At 38.2% G+C, this 14,326-nt stretch overlaps 1 long non-coding RNA gene across 1 annotated transcript; it reads left to right on the top strand.

Annotated features, from left to right (window-relative positions):
- Nucleotides 1-1,161: 1,161 nt before the first annotated feature.
- LOC148852614 (uncharacterized) lies at nt 1,162-2,930 on the top strand. The gene is made up of 2 exons (XR_016099769.1): nt 1,162-1,450; nt 2,610-2,930. It is a non-coding gene; the product is annotated as an uncharacterized LOC148852614 (long non-coding RNA).
- The last annotated feature ends 11,396 nt before the right edge of the window (nt 2,931-14,326 follow it).

Below are 14,326 nucleotides of genomic sequence, written 5' to 3'. Positions count from 1 at the left end.
TGGATAATAGACCCTAATCTCACTCCCCCTCCTAGCACTCAGGTGGTGGACTACCATAGTTTAACTGATGTCACAAGTAGGGGTTCATATTTCATGTGGTCAAATAATCAACAAGGTAGTCATAGGGTCCCAGAAATGTTGGACAAAGTACTAGCTTCCGCTTAATGGCTTCAATGGTTCCTTGAAGCTAATGTTATGAATAAATTTTCCACTCATTTTGATCATGTGATGATCATCCTGGACACTCATTTTAACAAATGAAGAGGTCCTACACAGTTTTGCTTTCAGCCTATGTGGTCTAAAGACCTTTAAATGTACATATATAATCAAAATAGAATGGCAACAAAACATTACAGGATCATCTATACACAAATTACTTTTCAAGTTGAAATAGTTGAAAATAATGCTAGAAGAGTGGAACAAACCTTCTTTTGGATTTACTGTCAAAAGCTTAAAACAGTTGGAGGATGAAATCAATCAATTTCAAGAACAAAATCATGAACTGATGAACTTTGTTGAGTTTATCAACTTGAACAAAGAATATGAAAAATTGTTTCTTAAGGATGAACAACTATGGAAGTTGAAATCAAGAGAGATCTGGTTAAGAGATAGATGGAGATAGAAATCCGTTCTTCCACTAAATGATGAACTTTAGAAGATGGATTAATTATTATGAGGGGATTAGAGATACAAATGGTAACACTTTAAAAATAGAATATGTTCCCGTAGCTTTTCAAAGGCTAGTTGAGAAGATTGGAAATTAGAGCTTTAGACCAGTAAATAATGAATTCATCTACCTACTTTAAAAGAAAGTGAAAAGAAGGAATTATTAGTAACACCATCTAACGGTGATGTGTGGGAGGTTGTTTAAGAAATGGAAACCCACTTTGCCTTTGGCCTCACTACAAGAAAAATCATTTTTAGCCACAGATTTTCCAGCAATGGATCAAAAACCGTGGCTAAAATACTATATATAGCGACCGAATAAACCATTCGTGGCAATATTCTCATTTCACTCATTCAGTGTACCTACGGTCTTATGGCCCGTGGCTTAAATGTAAGTTATTGGGACGGCTTTTTAGTTAACCATTGCAATACTTCCTCAATTTTGACTAACAAATGATGAAACTGGGCGAGTTCTAAAATTTTGTTGGCCACTTAGGAAAAATAAAGAAATAAAGAGAAAATGAAATTACCTGCGCATTCCTTCTCCCATGTCTTTCTCTCAGCTCTCCTATTCCCTCTTTCGTCTTCCATTCTCTCTTCCCTCTTCTCTGTCTCTCTTTCTTGCTCTTTTGAGTTTATCTTTCTCGTCATCATCACTCGTCTGGGTTGCTGGTTCCAGTACGGTCTCTCTGCTCATTCTAGATCGTTCTTTATTGTCAATCCGGTCTCTTTGTTTGTTCCGTTCTCTCTATCAGTGTAGGGCACACTTTGGATTCTTCTACCAGTAAGCATTCTTTTGCTAAAACTTATTTTTGATAGACCTTGATTTGTGTTGGGCGCTCTGTAATTGATTAAAGGGATGTTGAAAATTGGAATGATACATAGGAACGCATAATACATTTTGCTTCATCTTCATTCTACTTTTGCACAAAATAAAGAGCTTCAACTTTGTCTTCTCATTTTACTTCTGCACAAAACAAAGTAGCTTCATCTTTGTATTCTCATTCTACTTCTCTGCAAAACAGTGTAGCTTCAGCTTTGTCTTCTTGTTCTATTCCTGCGCAAAACAGAGTAGCTTCAACTTCGTCTTCTTGTGCAGTATAGGAGGGAAGAACCATGGATTCAACTAGATTTTTTGAGATTTGTTCAGAAGTAGATAGTAGATCTAATGGACAAAAAGAACAACAAATATTCTATTGATACAGGTTAGGGCATTAAGATTTTAGCATTATTTATGTTGAATAGTAAACGAATCAATCTAATTTACTTCATTTTAGGCTTTCTCTAATCCGTTAAACAGTAAGCGAATCAACCATTCTAATCTTTTCCTCCTCCAAATGTCCCCGTCTATTCCAGATGATTTTAGCGGATGGCATTAGGTGTTATGATCTTCAATTATTGATCCTTATTCCAATATATCTTATGATCTGGAATAGGGAATTTGCAAGGAACAACCATATGATCTATTTGTGTAGGCTCTCAAGGAAAGAATTCTTGACTCGAGGCTACCAATGATCATTGGATCTTTGCAAGGAGTTTCATGAATATTGCGGCACTGCAGTGGAGAAATTTGAAACAGATGGTCAAGTACTATATTAAATATCTTATTTGTCTTCTTTATACTCTATAACATTTTCCCTCTTTATATAGTTAATTTTTTTGCTTCTGTCTCAACATGTCTCCATTTTGTTCCAGTCAGAATAGATCTAATTATTTTTGTCTAGTTGTATTCCACTTGGATCAACATGTCCAAAAAGTGCATCATTTGGACCTAACCTAGCTATTCCAACCATGTGGCTCCATTGTAAATCAGACTAGCAAGTTAAATTTCTTGTTTTTGATGGTGCTTGTATACTTTTTATTTATTGTTTTCTTTGTAATATCTATACTTGTTTACTTTAATTTAAGGTTTATATATTAATTCCTTTACATACCAATTTCAGCAAATGGCAATTCCAAGGAAATTGATGAAGTAGCAAAAGAGTGGGAGCGTGCAATTCTACAAAATACGATGGATAAGGAGCTAAACAAGTTAAATAAACGACTTGGAGCAAAAGAAGGTTTTATTGGAAAGTTTTTCTAGATGCAATTTAATGCTTTAAGATATATAATATGACACATCAAGGAAACATTTGCTAATAAATGTTGTGATAATTCTTGTTATTATCTTCATTTTCTTTTCTAAGAAAATGCAAACTGCAAAGTGTATAAAAAATAATTAAGGCATTTAATAGGAGGTAAAGGTTATGAATGAGGAAATTAAATTATAAGACTGGCACTTGATGCTTATCAAATTGGAAGATCTGAAAAATAAAAACTTTATCCTGCAGAATTTCAAACTAAACTATCTTAAATCTTTCTGGCATGGACTCCAGTGACTCTACTACTAGTTTTGATATTAATGGATTATTTGTCTTGTTGTTTGGTGTGATTTCTATGTAATCGTGTCTATCCATTCTATCAATTCATGAACTCACATCCATAGCACATGAGTGTGATGAGTTATGAGATATTTCTTCTCCTATATCATGTCCTGCTACATCCAAGGGAATTTTTCGAATTAGAATCAAATATTTATTTAAGTAGCTTTTATTGTTTTTGACCTTTGCAAGGGTTTGAAATAAAATGCCTACATTTTTGTGTTCCTCTTTTAATTTTGTTGCTATCTTTAAGGTTATATTTTTATAATATTGAGGTTCGAGATGAAAATGTGTTATGGGCCTAGGAATAGGATCTCGTCATGGGTCGGTCCATGGAAAACCCTCTTGTTTTCCCTTGTCTCTTCCTTTTCTTAAAGTACCTATCTTGGCGCCTAAGGGGTGATTTGTTCAAAAGATCACCAACTCTCCTTACTCTCTTCTTGACAAAATATTCGATGCCTTCATTCAATAATAGTGGCTCCTTAAATAGGAGATTACAAGAGTCCTGCTCTTAGGGAGACTCCTTGCTAAATAGGGAGACCTCCAACTCTATCTTGATAAGATAAGATAAGTCTCTCTTAATCCTAATCTAATAAGATAAGATAATCTAATCTACTCACTTAATAAGATAAGATAAGAATAACAAGATAGTTTAATCTAATCTGCCAAATGGATAAGATTGTTGTTGCCGAATCGGATAGGATGAGAACACAGGATCATTGCCGCTGCTGCTCCCAATACGCGTCTACATCATTATTCCTCTCCTGAACTATGAGATTGTCCTCAAGCTCGAATTTAGGATGGGTGTCTTGAAACACAGTCAAAGGAATCCCGGATAGGTAGAATGGCTTTGCCCTTCTGGATCGGGTTCCAATGAAGAGGGTTCATCCTCATCTTCCTCTTGTTCCACCAGGAGGCTGAAAAGTCTCTTGCAATTGTGCCCTATTGAGTAGAGTTCGTCACAATTAAAACATTGTCCCCTCGCCATGCGTTCCGCCATCTCAGCCCTGGACAAGTGCTTAACAGGGGCTGCAACGACGCTGCTCCCCACACTGGATGCTGATCTGGAATTGTTGCTCGTCCGTGGCTTCCGTTCTTGGCTGGCTGCTGAATATGGAGCCATTCTGAGTGGTTTTGGGGATGCCCATGCTGATGGGGGCTGCCCCATACTGAAGGTTCCGCGGCTGAGTTGTAACTTGCGTTTGAAGGCACGAGCTATATTCATGGTTGTGACTAGACCTGTTCATGGGCTGGGCCGGGCCGGGTTTTGACTCTTTATTAACAGAAAAATGTTAGGCTCGAGCCCGAGTCTGGCCCGACCAACGGGCCTACAACTTGGGCCCAAGCCCGGCCCGAATAAAAAGCTCGAAGCCCGAGCCTGAGTCCGAAGCCCGACCAAATAAAAAAATTTGAATTTTCCCTATTCAAATGGACATTTTATATTTTAATTTAAATGTTTTTCCCCTATTTAAATGAACAATGGGCCTACAAGTGAATCAACAACCTTCTCAAATCAAAAAATTTATTCAAATGGACATCACATAGGGTTTTTACTTAGGTTTAACTATAGGTTGGGCCGAGTTTACTTAGGTTTAACTATAGGTCAGGCCGGGCTATTTTGGCAAAGCCCAAGCCCAGCTTGATTTTTATGCGGGTTGGGCTTTTTGGCCCGAGGTTAAGCCCGTGGGCCAAAAAGCCTGTTCAAGCCCGTCCGGGGGTCGGGCCGGGCCGGGCCGACCCGCCGGGCCACCCAGCCCATGAACAGGTCTAGCAGTGACCAGGTTGGGGGGCGTTGCATCTCCACATCCACCCTCAAGGGTTCTGCTAACCCTGCAGTGAGCATGTCTACCTGTTGGTCCGGTCATACCGAAGCTGCTCTAGAAAGGTGGGTCTGGAATTGGCGCTGGTATTCAGCCGCCGTTCCCGTTTGTTTGAGGTTGATCAGTTCACCTAAGGAGTTGCTTGTCAATAGGGGCCCAAACCTAAGAAGGTAGTAGGATTTGAATTGGGTCCAACTGAGCCTGGGTTCTTCCTGTTCCAATTGATAGAACCAGAGTTGCACTTCCTCTATTAGGTGAAAGGCGGCTAGGCTTACCTTGTCTCGGTCATCTGTCCGTTGTTTGCGAAAAAACTGCTCGCACCGGTACAGCCAACCCAAGGGATCTTTGTTGTCGTTGTACGACGGAAATTCCAACCTACTGTACTTGGGAATGACCACGGCCCCCTAGTTGACGATCTGCTACTTGCTGGAAGATTCCGACAGATCCGGTCGGCGGCCACTAGTGACTGTCGCCCCTTCTGTGTTCCTCTCCTTGCTAGAAAGGAATAACTCCATCAGACGCCGTAGCTCCCTGACTTCGTTGATTTCCCGTACTTCCGAGCTGGTCTCCATGAGCTGGTGCTCGAGTTCATGGACCCTGGACGATAGCTGCTCCAGATCACCCATGACGCCTTGCTCTGATACCAAATTGTTATGGGCCTAGGAATAGGATCTCGTCACGGGTCAGTCCACGAGAAAACCCTCTTGTTTTCCCTTGTCCCTTCCTTTTCTTGAAGTACCTATCTTGGCGCATAGGGGGTGATTTGCTCAAGAGATCACCAACTCTCCTTACTCTCTTCTTGACAAAATATTCGATGCCTCCATTCAATAATAGTGGCTCCTTAAATAGGAGATTACAAGAGTCCTGCTCTTAGGGAGACTCCTTGCTAAATAGGGAGACCTCCAACTCTATCTTGATAAGATAAGACTGATAAGATAAAATAAGTCTCTCTTAATCCTAATCTAATAAGATAAGATAATCTAATCTACTAACTTAATAAGATAATTTAAGAATAACAAGATAGTCTAATCTAATCTGCCGAATGGATAAGACTATTGTTGCCGAATTGGATAGGATGAGAACACCGGATCATTGCCGCTGCTGCTCCCAATACGCGTCTACATCATTACTCCCCTCCTGGACTACGAGCTTGTCCTCAAGCTCGAATTTAGGATGGGTGTCTTGAAACATAGTCAAAGGAATCCCGGATAGGTGGAATGGCTTTGCCCTCCTGAATCGAGTTCCAATGAAGAGGGTTCATCCTCATCTTCCTCTTGTTCCACCAGGAGGTAGAAAAGTCTCTTGCACTTGTGCCCTGTTGAGTAGAGTTCATCACAATTAAAACATTGTCCCCTCGCCCTGCGTTCCGCCATCTCAGCCCTGGACAAGTGCTTAATAGGGGCTGCAACGACGCTGCTCCCCACACTGGATGCTGATCTAGAATTGTTGCTCATCTGTGGCTTCCGTTCTTGGCTGGCTGCTGAATATGGAGCCATTCTGAGTGGTTCTGGGGATGCCCATGCTGATGGAGGCCGCCCCATACTGAAGGTTTCGCGGCTGAGTTGTAGCTTGCGTTTGAAGGCGCGAGCTATATTCATGGTTGTGACTAGACCTGTTCATGGGCCTGGCCGGGCCGAGCTCAGGCCGGGATTTGACTCTTTATTAATAGAAAAATGTTAGGCCCGAGCCTAAGCCCAGCCCGACCAACGAACCTACAACTTGGGCCTAAGCCCGACCCTGATAAAAAGCTCGAGCCTGAGTCCGAAGCCCGACCAAATAAAAGAAATTTGAAATTTTCCCTATTCAAATGAACTTTTTCTATTTTAATTTAAATGTTTTTCCCCTATTTAAATGAACAATGGGCCTACAAGTGAATCAACAACCTTCTCAAATCAAAAAAATTATTCAAATGGACATCACATAGGGTTTTTACTTAGGTTTAACTATAGGTCGGGTCGGGTTTACTTAGGTTTAACTATAGGTTAGGCCGGGCCGGGCTCAGGCCAGGCTATTTTGGCAAAGCCCGAGCCCGACTTGAATTTTATGCGGGCTGGGCTTTTTGGCCCGAGGTTAAGCCCGTGGGCCAAAAAGCCTGTTCAAGCTCATCCAGGGGTCGGGCCGGGCCAGGCCGACCCGTCGGGCCACCCAGCCCATGAACAAGTCTAGCTATGACCAGGTTGGGGGGGTGTTGCATCTCCACATCCACCCTCAAGGGTTCTGCTAACCCTGCAGTGAACATGTCTACATGCTAGTCCGGTCATACCGAAGATGCTCTAGAAATGTGGGTCTTGAATTAGTGCTGGTATTCAACCACCGTTCTCATTTGTTTGAGGTTGATCAGTTCACCTAAGGGGTTGCTTGTCAGTGGGAGCCCAAACCTAAGAAGGCAGTAGGATTTTAATTGGGTCCAATTGAGCTTGGGTTCTTCCTGTTCCAATCGATAGAACCAGAGTTTCACTTCCTCCATTAGGTGAAAGGCGGCTAGGCTTACCTTGTCTCAGTCATCTGTCCGTTGATTGCGAAAAAACTACTCGCGCTGGTACAGCCAACCCAAGGGATCTTCATTGCCATTGTATGACGGAAATTCCAACCTACTGAACTTGGGAATGACCGCGGCCCCCTGGTTGATGATCTGCTACTCGCTAGAAGATTCTGACAGATCTGGTCGGCGGCCGCTAGTGGTTGTCGCCCCTTCTGTGTTCCTCTCCTTGCTAGAAAGGAATAACTCCATCAGACATCATAGCTCCCTGACTTCATTGATTTTCCGTACTTCCGAGCTGGTCTCCATGAGCCGGTGCTCGAGTTCGTGGACCCTGGACGGCAACTGCTCCAGATCACCCATGACGCCTTGCTCTGATACCAAATTGTTATGGGCCCGGGAATAGGATCTCATCACGGGTCGGTCCACGGAAAACCCTCTTGTTTTCCCTTGTCCCTTCCTTTTCTTGAGATACGTATCTTGGGGCCTAAGGGGTGATTTGTTCAAGAGATCACCAACTCTCCTTACTCTCTTCTTGACTGAATATTCGATGTCTTCATTCAATAATAGTGGCTCCTTAAATAGGAGATTACAAGAGTCCTGCTCTTAAGGAGACTCCTTGCTAAATAGGGAGACCTCCAACTCTATCTTGATAAGATAAGACTGATAAGATAAGATAAGTCTCTCTTAATCCTAATCTAATAAGGTAAAATAATCTAATCTACTAACTTAATAAGATAAGATAAGAATAACAAGATAGTCTAATCTAATATGCCGAATGGATAAAACTGTTGCTGTCGAATTGGATAGGATGAGAACACCGGATCATTGTTGTTGCTGTTCCTAATACGCGTCCACATCAAAATGTTTGAGAGATTTGATACTTTTGCACGTAAGTAGCATTTTGGGAAGAAAATTATGGAACTTGAGGATCAGAAAAGAGTTGTGCAGGGGAAGAGGTTTTGACTTTCGACTTTCAAGTTTCAAGTTTCTACTTTGAAATGGAGGAAATTGACCAGACATTGCATTGTTAATTATTCTTAGAATTAAGAGAGGTCTCACTTTGATTGCTCAATGCCTTTGTATTCTATGTTTCATAAGTTCATATGTTTCTATCCCTTTCAAAAGAAGAGGGTCAACACTCAATAGAGCAGAATGGGAGTCACACTGCATCACATGGCCTAGTCTCTATCAAAAGGGACCCAAATTGGAACACCACATAGCATTAGTAGTACTAAGGCATCTAGTAAACCCTCTTTGCCTTTGGAAACCCAAGAACCCATTTGCCTTGGTTTCTGGTGCCTGAGATGTTGAAGGGAATATTTCCCTTTAATGGTCTTAGCTAGAAGCAAAAAAATGGTATTATGGAAAAGCAAGGTGCAAACTAGCTAGTTGGTAAGGTCTCCTGCTAGTCATAGCAGATACTTAGGATTGAATCCAGCCTGCAACTGGGTTGGGGGGTTATGGGTTGGGAGATGGGCTACCTCATTGTGTAGCCGTTCAGAAGATATAAAAAAATGGTATTATGGGAAAAAATACTAAAATCCTTAAAAATATTATATTCAAAATAAACAATAGCAGCAACAACAATAATAACAATAAAATTTCTACTTAAGGAAACTCAATGGAGAAGGTGATGTAATTGTTGACTGATGTGGTAAAATAACAAATCTGCAGTAGTAACCACCAGTAATTGCCTGCCTATTTGAAAGGCTTAAGTAAGCTTCAGAAATCAAGGAAACGAAATTTATGATAAAAAACCATAGCATACTTTCTAAATAATCTAATTTCCACCATAAGCATTTTAACATCAGTGAAAATGAGGAATAAATCCTTTTTCCAGCATGCCATACTTCCTTTTGTCAAAATTTATTCAATTGAATCTCTGGAAATTATATTTGTAATTACATGAATTGAGAAAACATCTTCAATTGGCATTAGGAATGGCTTGTCAATTGGTGAAAACATCTTTAATTGGCATTAGGAATGGCTTGTCAATTGGTGAACGGGATCTGGTATGTACTCAACCACAAGGCAAAGCCAAATTCCTTGGAAAATCAGACCCCTAATCAAACTAGCTGAAGCTCTAAGTTTGATTTGAACGCCTCATTCAAATGAGTAACTAGGAGTTCCAACATGCTATGGCTGGGATTTGGGAAATCTTGTTTAGATTGGGGATGCCAAGGATCGGTTGCTAATTTGTAATATGCACTCAGTTGTTTTCATTTGTCTTTTGCCTTTTGTTTTTGTTTTTGTTGATATTTTTGGTGTCGCCTCTCTTGGTTGTATTCCTTGCGTATAGCTTGGTGTAGCTTGGTGTTGAATGAATATATTTACCCTATTGCTTCTTAAAAAAAAAAAAGAGTATGAGATTGGTGTCCCCTAAAAAGCTTGAACTCCATGAGCTGCAAAGAATAAACTTTAAAATATTGTTCACTAAAGTTAGAAAGAAAGAGAATATCCATTTTTAGAGAAACAAGAACATCCAACCTTATTGTTATTCAAGCTACCTAATAAAACAACAAACAAGCAAAACAACAATCACAAAGAATCTTTTATCACATTCCTGAAATATTCTTATTTAGCATTTTTTGTTCTAGTTCCAAGACTAAACTCAAACTTGGTAGAGATAAGACAGCCCTCCTACACTTAAGGAGGACCTAGAGAACTAGTCCTATACTTTTCTACTAAGACTGCGCTTGAGGGATTGGACCAGAGTTATGGGCCTTTTTGAAACACACTCCTCACCTCTATTACTCGGATTAACCCATGTGTAAGTTGGAAGCCATTTGCCAACATCGCCAGATGGTTTGAGAATAATAATCCTCTTTATTATGTACTAAGAGGAGTTTAATTATGTGGATATGAACAAGAACATATATAGTTTGGAGAGCTTGGGATGGTTTGGACTCAAAAATCTTGTCTAATATAATCCAGGCCAAAAGATTATCTTTGGCTTAGTAGAGTACAAACAGTTCTAATACTTTCTATATGAATTTTAGTATTAAAAAACCTCAATTAGGAAATTGTTTTTTATCCACTACTATTATAAAACCTAGGGTTTAAGGCTGCTAGCAAGTGAATTGGTGCAAGTCAAGAAATGGGGCAAGGCAATTGTATTAGACTCAATCAAGAGTGATATGTTTGTTAGCACATGCCACTAACATGACAAATTTATATTTAACAGATTTAAACCGGTCAATTGCTAGAGTGATGATCAACATCAAACAAAGAAATAGATCTAAAAAACAAAACTAACTGGACTAGAATTTGATAAAAAATAAGATATTGTATGAATTTACAAGTTGGAAATCATACATGAAAAAACCATTCAAAGAATTCTAATGACAGCAAACAAGGTTAACCTACAATTTTTAGCAACTAACTATTGGTTGAATCATCTTGCTCTCCAGCATTACCACCATAATGTTGATCATGTTCTCTATGTTCTGGTGCACGTAGTAGAATCACATCTTGATCCTCTTTGAATCTCTACTTTCCATATTCTAAATCAACAGGTTCTTTGGATTTCTCATTTTCAAAATAGTATGAACTTGGAGTTCTTGATTGCTCCTTAATCCTTAATCCTACGTAGTGCTTGAATCTCTGCTAAGTTATCATCATTTAAACTTAATTGCTCCTTAATCCTACGTAGTGCTTGATTAATCTAAGCATCTAACAAACTATTAAATTTCCATATTTCATCCATTCCCTCCAATTGATCTAGCCCATTTTTCCTTATAACTGACTCAGAAGTCACTTCCAGAGATCCTGGACTAAATGAACTATGACATGGTTAATTTAGTACATTTGTTCCAGAAGAAGAGCTTGGATTTTTGGGAAGTATCAAAGCTGAAACTTGGAGTAGAGAGAAGCCTAAAGATATGTTAGATATCGATCCAACATTGTACCTTCCCTGCAAAATGATAACAAAATTTGTTGCATTTGGTGAAACTAGCCGAATTGAAGCATGAGGAAAAGTGATGACAAATTTTGAAATGATCTATTGTAATAAAAGCACATGCAAGAGGGTGGCAGGAAAATGTGGAAAATAACTTTATGTCCAAAGCACCCTTTGCACTCTTTCATTCATGAGAGCCATATCCTCTCATGTGCACAGAGATAGACATGGACACCAAAAGTGAATGGTAGATTAAGATAAAAGGAAATGATTTGGTCTATGTACTGCCATTTCTAAACAATGTTTTAATATTTCTTTTGCTTACTCAATGTAAGAAAATATTTAAATAAATAAAAATAAGGAACTAACAAATTAAATGATGAGTTTGATGATTATTAAAAGGATTTTACTTACAATACAACATTTCATTCAATGGTTTCAAGTAACAGAATTATCATCAACATGCATTTGTCTATAATCAGTTATCAATAACTCACCTCACTAACTTCTTTATAATGAATAAAAACAATGTGCTCATATACCCTGCAAGGCAACAAAAAAAATATACTGAACAGAGCATGGTGTTATCAACTACCATAAAATTGAAAACTTTATTTCTGTTGAGTAACTATGAATCATATTACCAAGATGTGTGAAAATGTTATTTGGAGTAGAGAGAAGAAATGATAAAGTTCTGCAAAAGCAAATCAATTTATATACCTTCATGTTTTTAGTCATAAAAGCTTCCTCAACCCTTTTTGAAGTCCTCCCCCATTGAAATCACTAAACTCAAGAAAATAGACTATTCACTGAGAAAATGGCTAACATCCAAAATATTCTAATTATTTCAAAGACATCAATAGATTCTTGATGGTAGAGAAGAATTCTCCACCAGATTTTCCCTCAAAACACCCAACAGACATATCAAACTAGTCCCATCTCTTGGTAGGCTTCTTTTTTTAAGAGATTTTTAATCAGTTCCATCATGAATAAAATGGACACTTCAATTTTGGAGGAAGACCTCCCTCAACCTGAGATAGTCTCCTCCCCTGGTAGCTAGATCTTATTTATATATTTAGATTCAATAGAAATGACTTATCTACCCCTAAGTAAGTTGGGACAAATACAACTAAATAGGAACAGGCATGTAACTCCATACTTATAACACAAAATAAGACAAAATAACACATACTTAGAATAATTATCTAACTTGAGAGTGGATCATAATGTTGATAGAAGTCTACTATCAATAGTGTTTAGCCCAGCTGGTATTCTTGTGCATCAGATGACTTCCATTAAGCATGACGAGTAAAACTGTCTACATTGATCTAAATATTTACAAGTTTCATTTATCGGAAATTTGAAATATTTAACAGATATGACAACAAATATAGGGGCTACTAGTTATATCTACTGTCTATAGTATTTAGCCCAGCTGGTATTCTTGGGCATCAAATGACTTCCATTAAGCTTGATGAGTAAAATTGTCTACAATGATCTAAATATTTACAAGTTTCATTTATCGGAAATTTAAAATATTTAATAGATATGACAACAGATGTAGGGGCTGCTAGTTATATTGATATGCAATTGGCGACCAAGTTGTAGGAACAGTACATAAGCATCTTTAAAACTACCAAGAAGATATAAAACATATGAATATGGACTCTATTGAGATAAAACAACTCTAAGATTTTAGAGATGTTCATTATATGGTCCAAATAGTCAAATTGGACCTCACCAAATTGAAATTGGGAGTTTGGTCTGGCTGGACTTGAGAACGGTCTGGTTTAGTTTGGGAAAATTTTAAAATTTGATTTATGGTTTCAGCCTGGTTTTCTGAATTTTAAAGGGAAGAGAATTTCAATCTGTATTTTTTTTTTTAATTTCAAAAAACTAGACAAAAATTGTAAACCAAAATTTAAAGGGAAGAGAATACAAAAGGAAAGTGATAAGCTATCACCTAAGAGAAAACCAACTACTAAACAAACCTGACTCTTCTGAAAACCAAAGAAACACACCTTAACCCCCTTACCCAATGACTTCTACAGGCCTCCATTTGATCAGAAACCAAGAATCACCTTGCAGAATCCATCTCCCTAATCCTCCCCCTCAAACACTTCCTCCCACCCTTCATCATCTTCATTTCACATCTATATGAAATGGATTTCCATTCCCAGTTTTGCAAGTAGATTCATCATTGTTCTTTTTTTTATATGCTCATTATTTTTCTTTGTCAAAGAAATTCCAACCCTCTTTCTGTTAAGAATGTCAATTAATTTCTTATAAAAGAAAAGCCATTAGAATTAGAACAATTGCATATCACAATGTAGTTCTATTAATCAAGATATTAATGAACTAAATTTAGATCCGGGTATGTCTTATTTGGTCCTTTGAAACAAGTCTACTTATTTATACTGGTTTTGTAACATCACCATTTGCTTTCTCTAGAGCTCAACAATATTTTGATTGTTGAAAACTGTAGTGATTATACCAAGTGAAGCCCAATTAGTGATTGAAAACTATAGACCAAGCCCTGAATGGCCAGCCAATGGAACCATTGAGCTCTAAAACCACAAGACCCGACTAACACTGTTTCAAGGAACTATGCGAGTTAAGCATAATCATATATTTTAGATTATTGGATGGTTTTGATAATCCATTACTTAGTTATTAATTTTTGTAGATTCTTCTATTTTTGGTATTGGGGATCTTGCATTCATTAAAGAACATTCCCTTTCTCTGTCTAAAAATTTGAATTTGGCTCTTGTTAAGTCTTTTGGTCTACGCAATAAGAGTTTCAGGAAAGGCAAAAGAGGTCCTACAAAATAATTTGATGACAAGAACAACTATCACAATAGGAGCAGTGTGGGAAATTCTTATGGTTTAAAATAATTTGATGACAAGAGCAAAAAATTCAAAGAACCTTCATTCAGACTAGAAAATCAACTATAATAGAATGTAGAATTCACTTTACTATTTCTGATTAAATCAATGGTAAGTGTATAATGCATATAAAACTCTTAAATTATTTAATTTA

The sequence above is a fragment of the Nelumbo lutea genome, chromosome 5, assembly GCF_056320005.1.
Source record: "Nelumbo lutea isolate HS-2025 chromosome 5, American lotus-T2T, whole genome shotgun sequence".
Taxonomy (NCBI): domain Eukaryota; kingdom Viridiplantae; phylum Streptophyta; class Magnoliopsida; order Proteales; family Nelumbonaceae; genus Nelumbo; species Nelumbo lutea.
Note: the sequence above shows the minus strand (reverse complement) of the source record. Positions and strands in the feature narration are given on the sequence as shown.